Source organism: Miscanthus floridulus, chromosome 19, assembly GCF_019320115.1.
Source record: "Miscanthus floridulus cultivar M001 chromosome 19, ASM1932011v1, whole genome shotgun sequence".
Lineage (NCBI taxonomy): Eukaryota > Viridiplantae > Streptophyta > Magnoliopsida > Poales > Poaceae > Miscanthus > Miscanthus floridulus.
In genome coordinates, this window is record NC_089598.1 from 34,936,300 (window position 1) to 34,955,313 (window position 19,014).

Genomic DNA, 19,014 nt, shown 5'->3' on the forward strand with positions numbered 1-19,014 from the left:
TTCATCTAGAGATATGAAAACCTAAGAAGCAAGCAATAGGTATGAAATTAGAGATGATGGCTTGCTACCTGATGAATCGGCAAATCGACAAGAAGAGGAACAAATCGGGGAACCACCAGATTAGCAACGGTTAGGGTTGGCACTGTGCGGTGAATTGACCATGGAGATGTAGCTATGGTTTTGGCGTGGCTCTGGTGGCGGTGCTGGAGCAGGGCTCGGTGGCGCTGCTGCGTGGCACGATGGTGTGGAGCAATACATGCAAGGTGGCGTGGGCATAGCGGCGTAGGCAAGTCGCGGCGGCGTGGCACAGTGATGTGGGCGTGGGCGGAGCAGTGGGACGAGCACGGCGCTGTAGCACAGTGGCGTGGGAGACTACACTGGAGAAGATGGCGTGGCGGTGCAGCTAGGGCATAGGAGCACGGCGCTGTGGAGACGTGGCGGCGATGTCAGCGTGGTCGCGGGTTAGGTCGGGCAGCGCATACGGAGGTTGGCTTATATGGTGGCCCCCGGATGGAATAGAAAAGGAGACAGAGAAGAATCCAGATCCCACACAATTACTATTGACCAGGTACTCCGGTGGCAATGACTGGACGCTGCCACCTAGAGTCCAGTCGACACCAGAGGTCCAAATCCCCTAGAGCCGTTACCGAACATAGCCAGAGTCTGGTTGATCCTGTCTATATCGTCTTCGCTTGACCAGACGCGGGATCACCTTCTGACCAGACACAGGGAGAACACTGTTCTAGCATTCGGTCACTCCTTCGCAGCATGGTTCATCTCCTATGAACTGACCGGACACAGGGGAGCAGAGTCCGGTCCAACGTCCGGTCACTCCTTTTCAGCAATTCTTCAAAGTCATTTGAGCTGCCTGTTCCCAATCGAGTCCCAACTTCAATAAGATCCAAATAAACACCAATTGGGACTGATGTGAGTGACCCCTCTCAAACCCTTAAATTTTTCAAAATATTTTGCCTTAGGTTATAATTCTTTTTAAGAAAATAGGCAATAAAAAAGGGTGATTGAAGAGAAACGACAAAACAACATTCATGCATATGCAATGCAATACTTGAAAGTAATTCTAGTTGCTTGTCAAGTTTGATCCAAGGTTAAGCTTCTTCACACGCTTTTTGGCGGTTATCTTAACCATGTTAGACAAGCCCTATATGCATTACCAAAGATTAAACATGTTGTATATTATAATACAATGCAAGGGACAACACAAGCTCATTTTCTAGTGAAGTTGCTAAAATCAAGCACATTGAGCTCATTCCTCAATCGACAAAATGTTGCCTCATCTAGCGGTTTAGTGAAGATATTCGCCAATTGATCATTGGTCCTTACACCTTCTAATGAAATATCATTTTTAGCAACATGATCTCTAAGAAAGTGATGGCAGATATCTATGTGCTTGGTGCGAGAGTGTTGAACCAGATTATTAGCAAGTTTTACCGCACTCTCATTGTCACACAAAAGAGGTACCTTTTCTAGAACTACACCATAGTCTAGCAAAGTTTGTTTCATGTAAAGTATTTGTGCACAACAAGCACCCACGGCAATGTATTCCGCTTCGGCAGTGGATAAAGCCACACTATTTTGTTTCTTGGAGGACCAAGACACAAGTGATCTACCAAGCAAATGGCACCCTCCGGATGTGCTTTTTCTATCAACTTTACAACTGGCATAATCCGAATCGGAATAGCCAACCAATTCAAATATAGTTCCTTTGGGATACCAAAGGCCAATGCTTGGTGTGTGCTTAAGATACCTAAGGATTCTTTTAACGGCAATCAAATGAGTTTCCTTAGGATTAGCTTGAAATCTAGCACACATACACACACTAAACATGATGTCGGGCCTAGATGCGGTTAAATATAATAAGCTACCAATCATAGAATGGTAGAGAGTTTGATCAACCTTGTTACCTCCATCATCTAGGTCAAGATGTCCATTAGTTGGCATTGGTGTCTTGATTGGTTTACATTCATCCATTGTGAACCTCTTGAGAAGATCCTTGGTGTACTTTTCTTGAGAGATGAAAATCCCTTCTCTCATTTGCTTGACTTGAAAACCAAGGAAGAATGTAAGCTCTCCAATCATTGACATCTCGATCTCCTTCGACATCAATTCACCAAAATCTTTGCAAGAATCTTCATTTGATGATCCAAAGAAGATATCATCAACATACACTTGATAAATGAAGATATATCCATCAAGCTTCTTGGTTAATAGTGTGGTATTGACCTTCCCAATGGTGAAGCCCTTCTCAATGAGAAAATCCCGAAGACGCTCATACCAAGCTCTTGGGGCTTGCTTAAGCCCATATAGCACCTTGGACAACCTATAAACATGATTAGGATATATAGGGTCTTCAAACCGGGGAGGTTGATCAACATAGACTAGTTTATTTATAAAGCCATTTAAAAATGCATTTTTCACATCTATTTGATATAGTTTCATTTCATGATGTGATGCATATGCAAGGAGGATACGAATGGCTTCTAGTCTTGCAACCGGTGCAAAGGTCTCTCCAAAATCCAACCCTTCAACTTGAGAGAGCCCCTTTGCAACTAGTCTTGCCTTGTTCCTCACAACAATGCCTTAATCATCTTGATTGTTGCGGAACACCCACTTTGTTCCAATGACCCTTGCACCTTGTGGTCGCTCTTCAAGAGTCCAAACTTCATTACGAGTAAAGTTGTTCAACTCTTCATGCATGGCATTTATCCAATCTAGATCTTGAAGAGCTTCTTCTACCTTAGTAGGCTCAAAACAAGAGACAAAAGAGTGATGTTCAATAAACAAAACAAGCTTTTGAGAGCGAGTCATTACCCCCTATGGTGAGATCTTATGGATGAGCTTGTAGTAGAGGTGAATTTCTTCTATCAACCACTTGAGGGAGAGGTTGTGGAGCATCAACAGCATGTGCTTGTGTCACCATTTGCTCATGGGAGACATGAGTGTCTTCATTTTCTACTCTCCCATCTTTATCACCATATTGTGGCACACTTGATGAAGAAGGTGGATTGATCACTTGCATATCATCTTCATCATCATTATCCTTGATGTCTCCAACCGGAATGTTCTTCATAGCCTCCCCCAATGGTTCATCACCTACATCATCAAGATTCTCATGTCCTCCTTGGGAGCCATTAGATTCATTAAATTCCACATCATATGTTTCTTTAACCAAGCTGATAGCATGATTAAATACTCTATAATAAGCATTGAAAGCAAAGGGTCTAGCATGCTTGGGCAAGGGTTGTGGTGGTGGAGTTTGACACTAATGGGCAAAGTGACCTTCTTGTCCACACTCAAAACACCTCTTTGGCTTTGGCTTTGACTTGTGTTGTTGTTGTTGAGCTTGAGCCTTCTTCTCTTGGTTTGCCAAGTACCCAATGCCACTTCTATCCATCTTCATGACGGTGTTCATTAGTAGCTCACTTTGAAGATGTTTGCCTCTTGTGAACTTGCTCAATCCAATCTTGAGATGTTCTTTCTCCAATTTGAGCTTCTTATTCTCTTCCTTGAGTGCATCATTGTTTTTCTCTTCTTTGAGCTTCTCATTCTCAAGAATCAAATCATCATCATGATCAAGAGTTTCTAGCACTATAGTGTTGGTGGTTTTGAGCTCTTCAAGATCTTTCTTGAGCTTTTCATTATCATGCTTGAGCTTGATATATCATAGTTGTCGGTTTCAACCACTTGCTTGCCTTTGCTACTAGATCCTTGCTCAATGCTCTCAACAATTAAATCATCACATGATGTAGCTATATCAATCTTAACAACATCATTAGTAGCATCATGTGGCTCATTGGATAAAAATTCTTGAGCAATAACAAGATTGTCATGATTGATCTTGAGAGTTGTATATTCTTCTTTTAGCATATTGTGGCTAGTGATGAGCTCTTTGTGCATCCCCTCAAGTTTATCATGTTTATCTCAAAGCTCTTTCTTAGAAGATTTGAGCTCCTTGAGTTTGGATGACAGCTTCATTTGCTTCTCTAAGCTCAACACTAGCCTTTTTAGCTATATCACATTTGGCTAAAAGAGAATTATTCTTAGCTTCTAGCTTTTCATTCTTAGCTCTAGTCTTTCTAATGATCTTAGTGTATTGATTTAGCAATTTAACAAGATCATCATATGAAGGTATTCATCATCATCACTATCACTATCACTATCATCATTGCTAGCATGATCATCACCACTACTATCATCATCAATTGATACCTTTCATTCACCCTTGGCCATAAGGCATAGGTGTGTAGAGGATGATGGTGGTGGTGTTGGTGAAGATGATGAAGAGTCAATCACAATTGTGGCCACCTTCTCATTATCACTATCATCATCGGATGAGCAACTTGATGAATCAATGTCCATGAGCCAATCACCGACGTTGTATGCCTTTCCATTTTTCTTGTTCTTGTGGAAGTCCTTCTTGCCATCTTTCTTCTTGTATGGCTTGTTCTTCTTCTTTTCATCTTCATCACTTGAGTCATCTTTCTTGCCCTTGTTCTTATTCTTGTACTTGTCTTTCTTGGGCTTTGTGCATTTATGTGCTAGATGACTAAGTTCTCCACAATTGTAGCAATCCATCTTGAAGATTGGCTTCCTTCTAGAGGTAATGAAGAACTTTTTCTTGCCATTGAACTTGATGCCACTCTTGTTGAGCCTCTTTAGCATATTGGTGGTTCTTCTCACCATGAGAGCAAGACTTGCATCATCAACTTCATCATCACTTGAGCTCTCATACTCAGTTCTTGCTTTGCCCTTCTCTTGGCTAGCCTTGAATGCTAAGTCTTTGTCTTTCTTCTTGGTAGAGGACGAGCCATCTTGTGGTGTGATGTGCATGTACATCTCATGAACATTGATCTTTTCCAAGATTTGGGTCGGTGTAGCGGTGGAAAGATCACCTTGATGAAGCACGGTCACAATATGCCCATATTTATCAATGGGGAGGACACTCAAAATTTTTCTCACAACATTAGATGGATGCATTTGAGTAAGTCCAAGCCCATTGACTTCCTCTACAAGAACATTCAAGTGTGAGTATATTTCATTAGCACTCTCTTTAGGAAGCACCTCAAAAGAATTAAGCTTTTTCATAACAAGATGATAGCGTTCCTCACGCTCGCTCTTAGTTCCCTCATGGAGCGCACAAATGTCCGATCATAGTGCATGGGCGTCCTTGTGGTTCCTTACCCGGTTAAACACATCTTTGCAAAGGCCTCTAAAGATGGTGTTTTGAGCCTTTGCATTCCATTTCTCATAGTTCACTTCATTGCCTTGAAAGTGCATGGGATCCTAAGGTTTTGGGAATCCTTGTGAGGCGGCTCTAAGTATTCCAACATCTAAAGCTTCTAAATACGCCTCCATGCAGATTTTCCAATAAGGAAAATCATCTCCCTCAAAGATAGGAGGAGGTCCATCCCCGTGAGACATCTTTCTCTAGGCGGTTAAGCCTAAATACATGAGCATGAGGCTCCGATACCAATTGAAAGAATCAAGATGCCCAAGAGGGGAGGGATGAATTAGGCTAATTCTAAAATTCTTTGCAATAATTAAACCCTATAGTTAGTCCACTTCATCCCTTGTGCCTAGAAAGTGTTTCTATTGTTCTAACGCACAAAAGTTTAGCAACCTATGTTCTAATCCTACTCTAGCATGACAATTCTATGAATGTAAAGACAAGAATTAAATTGCTCAATGTAAATGCTTAAAGTAAAGAGAGAAGGAGGAACACGGCAATGTTTTGCTGAGGTATCAGAGAGTTGCCACTCTCCACTAGTCCTCGTTGGAGCAACCATGCAAGGGTGTAGCTCCCCCTTGATCCGCGCAAGGATCAAGTGCTCTCTATGGGTTGATTCTTCAACACTCCATCATGGTGAATCACCCACAACCGCTCATAGCTTGAGTTGGGTCATCTACAAGCTCCATCGGATGATCACCAAGCTCCTAATCACCACCAAGCCATCTAGGTGATGGCGATCACCAAGAGTAACAAGCACGAACTCTCACTTGACCATGACAAGCCTAATGAGATGGGTGGATGCATACTTTGCTACTCTTTCTTTCACTAATGAGGCCTCTCACTTGGATTCTCAAATCTTAATCACCTCACTAGGACCTTGCTCTTCTTGGCACTCTCAAGGGTGTTTCTCAGCTGTTGGAATGGGCAAAAGTGATCCCTTGAGTGAATAGAGGAAGTATTTATAACCGTTCATTCAAAACGAACCGTTATGTGCCTCTACGGGGTGATCGGATGCTCCGGTCAAGGTGACCAGATGCTCTAGTCAGTTTACCCAGCTCTGTGCAGTTTAAGTTGTGTTCGGACACTAGCCAGCGTCCGGTCAGCACTGACTGGACGCGTCCGGTCACAAAAACTGCCCTCTGGAATCTTACCGATGTTGATCGGACTCTGGCACCCAGCGTCCGATCACTTTGCTGCTCAGCGTCCGGTCAGTAGCTAGAACCTGACTAGCGTCCGGTCAACACTGATCGGACACGTCCGATCAGGATTCTCCCTCTCTGGAACCTTACAGGAGTTGACCAGACTTTGGCACCCAGCATCCGGTCACTAACCTCTCAGCGTCCGGTCGCATCCAGACAACTTCATCTTGATCAAATGAACTGACCGAACTCTGTGCTAGCGCCCGGTCACACCGGAACTAGCGTTCAGTCAGCATTTGACCCTCCATTCACTTCCAACTCGCAATCATATGTGAAAGAAGTTTGCTCCAATTGATCTAAGGGCTTTTTAGGAGCTACCTAGTGCTAGATTTGATAAGTGTGCACCACACCTAACCCACAAGACTCACCTAGGTCAAGCTACCCATCCATACCCCCTTTATAATATGGCCAAAGGAAAAACAAAGTCCTAAACTACTCTAAGTGTCTCTTCAACTCCAAACGACACTTAGAACTAGTCCATCCTTAACCTTGTCGTCCATCCTTTGAAAACCAAAACGATTTCCATCATAGGGGCATGACAACCATGATTGCCCAATCAATTGCCATTACTATGACCTAATTAATTGTATCTGCAAAATACACGTTAGTCACAGTAATCACGTATTGTCATTAATCACCAAAACCCAACTAGGGGCCTAGATGCTTTCAGGAGCCATTTGAGTATGGATGTCCCAATAATGCTCCTCCTATCACCTAGTAGGAATTTAGAGAGAATTTCATACCCTACCATATACCTAAAGGATTGACAGAGCTGAAGCAGGAGGAATTCAGGGCTCTGAAACAGGGATCTATGTCTATGGCTGAGTATCGTGACAAATTTGCTCAGTTGTCATGTTACTCTCTGAATGAGGTGGCTGATAAGCAACGCTGCTTTCTCAAGGGTTTGTATAATGGTCTGCAACTCCAGCTTATGTCCAATACATACCCCAATTTCCAAACATTGTTGAACCATGCTATTGTGATTGACAATAAGCGAAAAGAGATGGAGGCTAAGAAGAGGAGGCTTTAGGGATAGGCCTCTAGGAGTAATACTCATCCGCACACCAATCCTCAGCAAAGCTTCCAGCAGAGGTACCAAGGACCACCTAATTAGTGGAATCGCAACCTGAACCAGCAGCGTCCATCGTACCAGTAGCAGAATGTCAATCAATGTCCCTAGTAGTAGAGTGGCCAGCAGACACCACAATAGGGAGCACCTAACAACACTCCCATGAAGACCAGTGCAGCTAGCACTCTCAACAAGTGTTTTTGTTGTGGTAAAGAGGGTCACCTGTCGTACAACTGCCCTAAGAAGCCAAACCAATAGACCCCACAGAGGTAGAATAGTTATCAGAAGCTGACACCCAACATAGGAAGGATGAATGATGTGTCTACAGAGACGACGCTTGCGGAACCAGAAGTCATGCTCGATACGTTTGATGTCAATTCCACTCCTACCACTGTTCTTTTAATTCTGGAGCTTCACATTCTTTCATATCACAAGCATTTGTTAGAACGCATAGCATACCCTTATGTGCCATGAAAAATCCTATACTAGTAAACTCACTAGGAGGTAGTATGCAAGCTTCTTATCGTTGTCTTCCAACTAGTCTATTTTTAAGGGGGTAGAGTTCAAAGTGAGCCCCATTGTGTTGAGAACATCTAGCATTGATGTGATTCTAGGTATGGATTGGATGAAGCAAAACCAGGTAGTAATTTAGTGTTAGGAGAAGGTAGTTGTTGTGACCGCACCGAATAGGGATAGAATCAGTGTCGATGTTGTAGTGCAGAAGCAGCCGACAGCCACAGTGAACTAGCTTGATGATAGCACCAATAAGGAAGACCCAGTAGTGGATGAGTTTCTAGATGTGTTCCCCAATGACTTGCCAGGTATGCCAGCTGACCGTGATATTGAGTTTATTATTGAATTATTACCTAGAACTGCACCTATAGCTAAGTGTCCATATAGAATTGGGGTTAATGAACTAGAGGAACTTAAGAAACAAATAAAGGAGTTACAGGAGAAAGGTTTCATTCATCCTAGTTTGTCACCTTGGAGAACACCGGTTATATTTGTTGACATGAAGGATGGTACCCAGAGGATGTGTGTTGATTATCGGTCACTAAGTGAGGTTACTATCAAGAACAAGTACCCGCTACCTAGAATTGATGACTTGTTTGATCAGTTGAGAGGTGCTTGTGTTTTCTCTAAGATTGATCTTCATTCTGGTTATCATCAGTTGAAGATTCGTGCAACTGACATACCCACGATAGCTTTTACTACGAGGTATGGTTTATATGAGTACACCGTTATGTCCTTTGGCTTGACCAATGCACCTATATACTTTATATACTTGATGAATAAGGTGTTCATGGAGTTTTTGGATAAGTTTGTGGTGGTATTTATCAATGATATATTGGTATTTTCCAAAACAAAAGAAGAGCACGCTGAACATCTAAGGTTGGTCTTGCAAAAGCTCAAAAACACAAGTTGCATGATAAGCGAAGCAAGTGTGAGTTCTGGTTGAAGGAGGTTTATTTCCTAGGCCATGTTGTCTCTAATGGTGGAATAGCAGTAGATCCGAGCAAGGTGAGAGATGTGTTGAAATGGAAACCGCCAACCGATGTGGGAGAGATTCGAAGTTTCTTGGGATTGGCTGGATACTACAAAAGGTTTATAGAAGGGTTTTCTAAACTTACCAAGCCTATGACAACTCTATTGGTGAAAAATGCTAAGTTTGTGTGGTACGAGAAGTGTTAGGCTAACTTTAAGGAATTAAAGAAAAGATTGACTATAGCCCCACTATTGGTTTTGCTAGATTTAAGCAAGAACTTTTCTATCTATTATGATGCATCTCGACAAGGTCTCGGATGTGTTCTTATGCAAGAAGGAAGAGTAGTGGCCTATGCATCCTAATAGTTGAGAAAGCATGAGCTAAGCTATCCTACTCATGATTTGGAGTTAGCAGCAGTGGTTCATGCTCTGAAAATATGGGGGCACTATCTTATCGGACATAAGAGTGGTATTTATACTAATCACAAGAGTTTGAAGTACATTTTCACTCAGACAGATCTAAACTTGAGACAGCGTTGATGGTTGGAGTTGATTAAGGATTACAATCTGGTAGTACACTATCATCCTAGAAAGGCGAACGTTGTTGCCGATGCTCTTAGCAGGAAAAGTTACGCCAATGAGGTGCAAGTGGCATCTATGTCAAGTGAGTTGTGTGCTGAACTTAAGCAACTAAACTTGTGTTTTGTCACTAATGCAGTAGAGTTGGTGATAAATCCTACATTGGAGCTAGAGATACGCAAAGGTCAGTTATAGGATAAGAGGTTAAAGGAAATCGCGGAGAACATAGTGATTGGTAAGGCACCAGGTTTCTATATGGATGATAATGGAACTTTGTGGTTTGGGAAAAGACTATGTGTGTCTGAGAATAAGGCTATACGAGATGCAATTCTTTGTGAGGCACAAGAGTCTACTTACTCTATTCATCCTGGGAGTACCAAGATGTACTTGGATCTAAAAGAGAAGTATTGGTGGTACGGACTTAAGAGGGATGTGGCTGAATATGTTGCTATATGTGATACCTGTCAAAGAGTAAAAGCGGAACATCAAAGACCTACAGGATTATTATAGCCAATGAAGATACTAGAATGGAAGTGGGAAGAAGTTGGTATGGATTTTATTATTGAGTTACCATGCACTTAGAGGTTATGATTCAATATGGGTGATAGTGGATCGGTTAACTAAGGTTGCTCACTTTATACCGGTCAAGACTCATTATAAAGGACCGAAGTTGGCCTAATTATATATGGAGAAGGTAGTGTCTACATGGATTTCCTAAGAAAATTGTGTCTGATCGAGGTACTTAATTTACATCTTATTTTTTACAGCAAGTATATAGTTCATTGGGAACAAAGTTAAATTTTAGTACAGCATATCATCCTTAGAAAGATAGAAAAACTGAGAGAACTAATTAGATTAGAAGTGTATGTTTTGTTGTCTACTTTAGGATGTACATGTGTCTCTAATAAGTGAGCCCTTTTATGCTGCATCTAGGCCTAACAGCTAGCGTGGTGTTGCATTCACACATGCGACTACATCGCGTGGCCATTGCACACTGCATCGCCCACCTTCTCTCCGTCTACATATATATACACACATGAGCATTCCTAAAAAAACATATATAAACATGAGCGAATGTGGGGCTGTTGGCATATGGCATACAAAAAATACGCCCGAGGCACACATGGAGAGAAGAGTGCAGTGGCGGAGGCACACAAGGTAATGTGTACTATTCAATAAAGAATCTATCATTGTTGTTCTATACTTCAAAATATAGATTGTTTTAGTTTTTTATAAATAAAACAATCTAACATCTACAACATCAAGATTATTTTAATTAATAAAAACCACAATTATATATAAAGTATTTATATTTAGTACTGTATAGATGTTGACCATTTTTCATTAAATGAAGTTTTGACTTAAGGCAAAATCAAAATAACAATTTGGAATAGAAGGAATACATTTTTTTTGGAGATTACACAGTACAACGCAGAGCTCACACAACGTACGCACACTCTCACCCCTATGAAATCCTCGAGACGAGATTGATGAAGTCACCACAGACTTCACGCTATCGACAGAAACGTTGTCTCACGAGGAGTCAAACCCAGAACCGGAACAGAAGGAATAGTTGACATATCACATATCTGTGCGATATCTTGCAGTGTCTCTAATATCAATAAACTTCTTGAATGCCATCCAAAAATATATGATATTAAAAAGGTATAGTAAAATAAACTCAAATAGAAAGGAACATGTAAATAAAGATATAAAGTACAGCAGACAAAACATAAATCCATATATTTGTTCCAACACATGCATGTTGCAGGGGACCGTGATGCCTAAGAGGGAGGGTGAATTAGGCAACTTAAAATTCTAACTCTAAACTATGGCCTTTTTCTCTGACCCTAGCAAAACCTATGCAATAGATAAACTATTTAAATGTGTAACAACGGTTTCGCTAGTGTGTTGCAATCTCTACCGCAAAAATAGTAATACAAACAATGTAAATACAGAAACTAAAGAGCAAGGTAGAGATATGCAAACTTCCGTCGATGACTCCGGTATTTTTACCGAGGTGTCGAGAAGCACGCAAGCTTCCCCCTAGTCCTCGTTGGAGCCCCTCGCAAGGGCCAAGCTCCCGATCGGGTAACTCCATGGATAGCCTCGGGCCTTCCCCATGCGCAAGTAGGTCTCCGACGTGCCTTCCGGCAAGCCTCTCCTGGATGCTCCTATCGACACAGAATTTCATCCCGTGCCGTGAACACACGCAGCAAGCCGGAAGGGTCCGCTCGATGGAGCAGATCTGCCTAGCTTCAGCGCAATGGTGGTCGATCCTGTGCAATCCTCCCGAGGCGTGCCAGTCAATTTGACCCTGCAATTGACAAGGAGAGAAAGATCATCAGTAATTAAGGTCGGAACTTGCCGGTGTTGCCAGACAGTCCCGAATGTACGGCTGTGAGAGCCGATATGATAGTAAATCGGCTAAATAGCCGATTCCAGTATATTCATGAGAATAAGTCAGTTAGAGCTCATGGGGTCATGTGAAGAGAATCGGTTATCATTGAGGATAAACATCATTTAAACGAATATTAATCAATGGCAATAAGATATTAATGATGATTGGTCCTTACTGAGCTAATAATTATGAGTAACCGAACTCCTTTTTATATAAAGAAACAATTCAACATCACTTAATCATTTAATAAAGATAAATCTAATAAACATGTTAGATCTCATCTATCGCCATGACCAGTGGGGCATGAGGCAGAATCATGCAGGCCGTAGAAACAACAATAGACTCGACGACCCTAACTCATTACTAATATCAGTGGGGCATGAGGCAGAATCAAGCAGACCGTAATACAATAACAAGATCATGGGGCTAACACATCTTTCAACTTATCTCTACTTCAACGATCTCATCATGTGAACTGTTCGTGAAAGCATTCGATATCGGCTAAACAGCTGATTCAGGCATAGCACGCAATTAAGGTCATGTCTTCTCAGGAACGGGTCTATCAACCAACGATCCCCACTCCATGATGCCAACAGTGGGGGTGAGAGGTAGAATCCCACAGGCCATGATGACAGGCAATGAAATAGTTCTTGCTAACCGATAGATCTACTCAAGATCGAACATGCCTTAACCGCACGCTATGCACGATTAAGATTGACGCAAAACAGTCGATAAAAACATAACTCATCACTTAAGATGTAGATTAGATCAGTTCTAAATTAGCAAACAATGAGTTAAACAAGATATAAGGCCGATCTAGATCAATCTCAATCAGGTAGAGTGATATTGCTATAATTAGATAAACAATGAAAGCAATAAGCAATATCGGTAACTTAATGAATCTACCAAAGACTGCCACTCTAAGATAGAGCCGATAACTTGACCTTGATCCAATTCAAGCAGTGGGGTGTGAGGCAGAATCACACAGGCCATACTTGAATTAGGCAAGAGTCAATAACCAGCTTATACCAGAGCCGCAGTGGGGGTCGACCGGATCGATGTAGCCATACAAACAGAGGTATAAACCATGACGGTACTTACAACAAGCAGTGGAGGTCGACCAGATCAATGCAGTCGTACTTGCCGAAGAACTCGCCAAGATCTACTCTACTCCTACTCCTAAGGGGTAGCCAGAGCCAAAAAAGTAATTGACTTGTATTTGATTGATTGATTTTTACAATAGCCGGGGTTTGGTATTTATACCCGGAGCCTAAACACGAATCCTACTCGAGCACGATTTGTTACAACATTTGGCATAAAATGAAAACATTCCTAATTTAAGATAACTTGGACTCTAATCTTTTCTATTTTTTATAGTCCAACATGTTTTCGTCCTGGCATCGAGCGTAGCCTCTGTCGTTATCTGCTGGTGCTGTCCGAAGAAAGTCGATTCCTAGATTTTGCATCTAAATCAACTATTTCTGATCCGCCCGCAACTGATCCCTTGATGATATGATCCTAGGAGCTTCTGGGTCCCTATGACTCTCCTTCCAAATTTTGGTGTAAACACATGCCCCCCAATTTTGGGACAAAAGAAATTTTGTTCCAAAATTACCATGTTCGTACTTCCGATAGGCCCGTAGCCACGGGCAAGGAATCTTGACCTGGGGTCTACTATTCATCACCGTCCATATCAACTCATGAGCCCATGCTTCAAAACTTTTTCAGAGCATTATTGCTTCATGGGCATTTTGGATTCATCCTTCCAAGCCGGCTATAAAATGGCTATCTGACCTTAGTGAGAGCAAACTCAACGATTTAGCCATGTTCCACTTCTATCGGCCTCCTCGGGTGTTTTCGATCTCGTTGGATCCTCCGTGGTTTATCCTTTTGCTATGTAGATCTTGAGCGGTTAGGAGAATTCTTGTGCATAGGTCGATTGTGTCGCTCATTCTAGCGTCCTGTCGAGCAAGAGGATCAGCTATTGCAGTTAGGAGAATTCTTATGATATCACCTGAGTCTTCTCTCCATGCTCGCAAAGCTATCCTAGTGTTTGCAAGGGCTAAAATGTGTGCACACCTTCCCCTTGTTTACTCTGCTGAATGCCCACTGGGAAAGTCACTGGCTTCTTCCCCATAGTTTTCTGATTTATCAAAAAAACGGTTGAATTTATGTTTAGGCGGGTGATTTCCTCTCTCCTTGGGCATAATATTAGCAATGGGCCAACATCAACTCGCCTCGCGACGGACTTTGGCCTTGTTGGGGCCTGGACTCCCTTCAATCCAAAATAAACTGGATAGGTTGATCTCTGATAAAATCTCTAAATCTTTTTTAGATCTTTTGTAATTTGAGGAAGCAATAAGTCCAAATCTGTTATTTCTTCGTTATCCGTCTCCTGAACTTCCGGAGTGCCGTTCTGCTTCCGTTTCTGATTCCAACCTCACACCCCTGGCGAAATCTATCTTCTCGCCTTCCTAGGCTATATAAACAGGCCTCGGCAGTTGATCTAAGGATAACTCACTTTGCCTCAAACCATCTGCACCCTTAGCATAGTTCCTGCATTTCCATAGGTTAGAGATCATGGAGAACAACAAGATCTTTCTTGAGAAGGTCTTCATCGGGTCTGCATCATCGCGTCAGCGCCTTCGTCATCAGGAGGGTATATCCCATGATGCCTCCGCTGCCTCGGGGAACAGGGCTGACTCCGTTCAGCCTTCAGGGCCTTCCTCATCGATGGCTTGCTGCCTGCCCCTTGCCATCAGATGAGGCAGATTGATAATGATGATCTGCTTGCCTCCATTGATTGACATGGACAAAGTCTCGCTGAGTGTTTATCCCTTGTAGAATTAGCCCTGGCTATAGTTCGATGTCGATCACCTCTTGCGGTCGATTCGGTGGAGGATAGGTTGGCCAAGGCCAAGGCTAGAATTGCGGGTGAGATACTTATCGTAACCTTTGCTTCTTTTCAATTTTGTCTCCGAGACTCTGATCACCTCCCCTTTGAATCTTTTAGATCTATTTGTCCAACTAGAGAGCCTTCGATCAGCTACGGATCATACGGCGAGATTTGTCAATGCCAGGGGCGCCGTTCTGGTGGTTCGTTTGCATGACATCCCAAATCGTGTCAGGGAGGTTGCTCTCTATGGCATTTGTCATGGCGCTACCACGGCGTTGCCTGCCGCCCAAGCCCGTTTGGGCCAAAATCTTCAGCTTCTTCCCCATGGTTTTCCAGACATAGCATACCCTAGGGAGCAGGAGCGCTTGGTTGAGGATTTCATGAGTGCCGCCAATTCTGTAGCTTTTAATACCTTGGCTGATGACATAGTAGGCAAGGTTTTCCTCGGCCCATAGTTTGTAATAGGCGATATTTAGCAGATAATTTCCTGTTGGCACCATGCACATTACTTTTGTTTATGCTTGCTTTTCCCCCACGGATGATACGCATTGTACCGGCTTTTACTCTTCTGAGTCTATTTTCGCACCAGCAGCGATACCTTTCTAGTATCGGCCATTAGAGCTGTCAGTCGAGCGAATTGGTCATTGAGTATTAATCCAAGCATTAGGGTAATATTCCTTCAAATATTCCCTATTGATCTGCTGAATCCTTCTCCTCCTCCTAGCGTCTCCAAAATGTACTAGGCGCACAATGCCTGAGCCGATAAGGTTTCCCCTGATTAGGCAACCATACCGGCTGTCTTGCTTTTTGGTCGCCATAAGTGTGTCTTTGAGAGCATTTCTAGATCAGCTGGAGAAGTCAACAGCCTGCGGGAGCTGATGTCATTTGACTAGAAATACCAAGAGCGACCCATGGTGCCCCAGACTCGAGATCTGCATGTCATCGCGGATCTTGTGTGGAACCGATCATATTCTTCGTTGTTTACTCATGCTTCCTTCTTCGGCTAAAGAGCCGATTTGATATAGCCGATCTAGGCCCTTGGTTTAACCAAGTCTGAAAACACGGCTTTTATTAAGAGGACGCTTTGATTTTCTACCTTTTAGTTGCTCAGTGTTGTATTTCCATTGGCATTAGTGAAGTGGTGCTTCGCCTTCCATTAATTGTTGTTGCCTTTTACACGTCCCGAGGTGCCCGTCCCTTCGCTTCAGGTCTTCAAATACCGGTTGGTGGTTTCGGCCTCGAATACATCCTTACTCGCAACTGTTTCTCCGCTCTTCTCCGCCTGTCGAAACCCTATAGCGGTTCTCTTTCTCCCTTTCATAGATCCAATTGTTCTTCCATGGCCGGCGAAGATAACCGAGGTAAGCGCGCGGCGGAGGAAATCCTGGAGGAGAGTATGCCAATAAACCAGCGTCTTCGACGCATGAGGTGAGATCAACATTTCTTCTTCATGATGATGAATAGTTCTAACTTGCCTGCAGGTTTGTTGTGAATGACAGCCTTCGTCCTCTCTCAAGGGCCGGCGGGCCTTCTGATGCTGCATCTTCTGTCCTGGCTTCATTATCGGATTCCTCCGACTCCTATAATGGAGATGACACCCGGCGCTATCTTCATGAGTGGAGAATGGCTCAAAACCATTACTCTGAGGCGACTTGGGAGAACAGCCAACTAGAGATTCACCTTGGGGTTTCCCAGACCGCCCTTCACATGGCTGAGGAGGAGGCCAGCACCGTCTGAGCGTGGCTGGCCAAATCCGACGCCATGGTGGCGGGTAAGATGAATCCCATGAAGGCTTTTTACTCTGACTTCCATTATCTTTATCTTGACCGTCTTCTTGTTCTCGTGATTGTCATCCCTGACAGCATAGTTGGAATCCCTCCAACTGGCAATGAACATACGAACATGGCCATAGACGTTGTCAATGCCCAGGGTTCCTCCATCGACGCTCGTCTCCAAGATGTCCCGGTCCGCGTTCGGGAGATCGCCCTCCATGGCGTTTGTCATGGTGTGGCGGTGGCGCTGACCGTGGCACATGTCTGAACTAGGTACGAGCTTCATGCCATGGAAATAGGTTTCCCAATGGGCGATGGCCCTGAGGAGCACGAGGACCTGCTTGAAGAATTCACCGTGGCAGCGGAGGCCGTAGTAGACATCACATCTGCTCAAGATGTGGTGAACAAGGTCTTTGATTAGTTTGTGCCTAGGGTAATCTGATGAACAACGACTCTTGTTCTTTCATGAATATGTTTCAATGCGATGCCTTCATGCATGACTATGAATGTCTCTTGCTCTTTTTGTTTTTTGCTCTTGAGGCGATACGCATTGTATCGGTTTTTACGCCTTCGAAGATCTTTATTTTTTGAACTAGAGGCGATACTCCTTTGTTACCGGCTATTAGAGCCGAGAATGAATCGGCTATTGAATGTTGCCCGGGTGTCAGGATAACATACCATAGAAACTTTCACATCAAAAGTCGAACGAGCAATCAACCCAGGTCGAACATCCTGTTAAGTGAAACATGACTTCTTCAAATCCATTAACTCCAAATTTGCCACCTTATCTAGCATTCATACATCAACCTAAACCTCATAACTAATACTTGTTTTCCTTTATTCCAATGGCCGATATGAAGCCGTAACCTATTTTACTAAAATAAACTCTCAGAGCCGATCGCTTGCATCGGCTATTGGCTTTCATTGCTGATCTTAATGAAGCCTCCTTCCCATGACTTACCAGAAAAAACAATCGAAATCTCCTAGTTCCCAAAAGACTGGATCAGCTGTTGCGATACTTACGGACTCATCAGCACGAACCAGTTTGACATCATGTCCATGCCATTGAATCAAACACTGATGCATGGTCAACGGTATGCAGCAATTCGCGTGAATCCAATCACGACTGAGGAGTAAACTATATGATCCTTTCCCATCAATGACAAAGAACATGGTGAGCAGAGTTTTACTCTCGATTGTCAGTTCGACGTTTATTGCCCCCTGGGTCTTGGATGTATTTCCTCCGAAGTCTCTAAGCATCATGTCGGTCTCAAGCAAATCTCCTGGTCCCTTGCCAAGCTTACGGAAAGTGGCGTATGGCATAAGATTGATAGAAGCACCTCCGTCCACCAACATCTTGTTCATTGGCTTCCCATCAACAAAACCTTTCATATATAAAGCCTTTAAGTGTCGATGCTTGACTGGCTTATCAAATATTGCTTGCTGCACAACCGTTAACTTGGCAACCATCTCTTCATACTCTGACTCATCGAAGTCTAAATAAACTTCCTGATCTGTCGGAGCTCTACATTCAGGTGGTAATAGAAAAGCCATTTGGATATTAGCCGATGGTTGCCTCTTATTAGCTATCTGCTTGGTATGCCATACTTGAGTTTTACCGCGTGTCTAAGCATGTTCCATCTCTCTGTTCCTTAGGCGTTGCACCCTCCTCTTTTGGCTTCTCGTCAAATCTCCTGGGCACCACTGGCGTTCCCACCACGTGTATCTTCTTTCAGTGCCTTCCTCTTCATGATCAACCCAGTCCTGTCCAATGACTCTTTTTCCCAACCAATCACGAACACTTTCATTTTTTAAGCGCCGATCCATGTTGTTATGATGATATGCATCTTGAGCACAGATAGACTAGCGGTTGGTTCGAGATTGCCTATACTCCTGATATTGAATGCTACATTCTGGACAATCATGTCTAGTAGGCAACTTCAAACCTTTATTCCAGCAATGCCTAAAGAAGGGACAATTCCAATGTAATTCAGCTTGTTCCCTTTCATACCTCTCTTCTCCTAATTGATGCTGGTATGCTTGACCTTTTAACAAATGTTGATAATCCTTTTCCTTCTGCCGCTGCCATTTATTCAATAGAATCTGAGATGTGACCCACGGCTTTGACGTCTCTGCTTTCGACGTCTTCCTCCGCTCGTATCGGCTCTTTTGTTCGGCACGACGTCTTCTAATCTCTCTGTACTTATCAGCCGATATTTGTATTTTGGGATCAACTGTCCTAGCTTCTCTTGATTTGGTCGATGTTAGGACCTTGGTTTTTCCTTTGAATAGCCCAGCATCAACCATGTTCTGATCTCCTAGGAAAGGATTATCATCGACTTTCATCTTTCGAGGTGTATCGAAT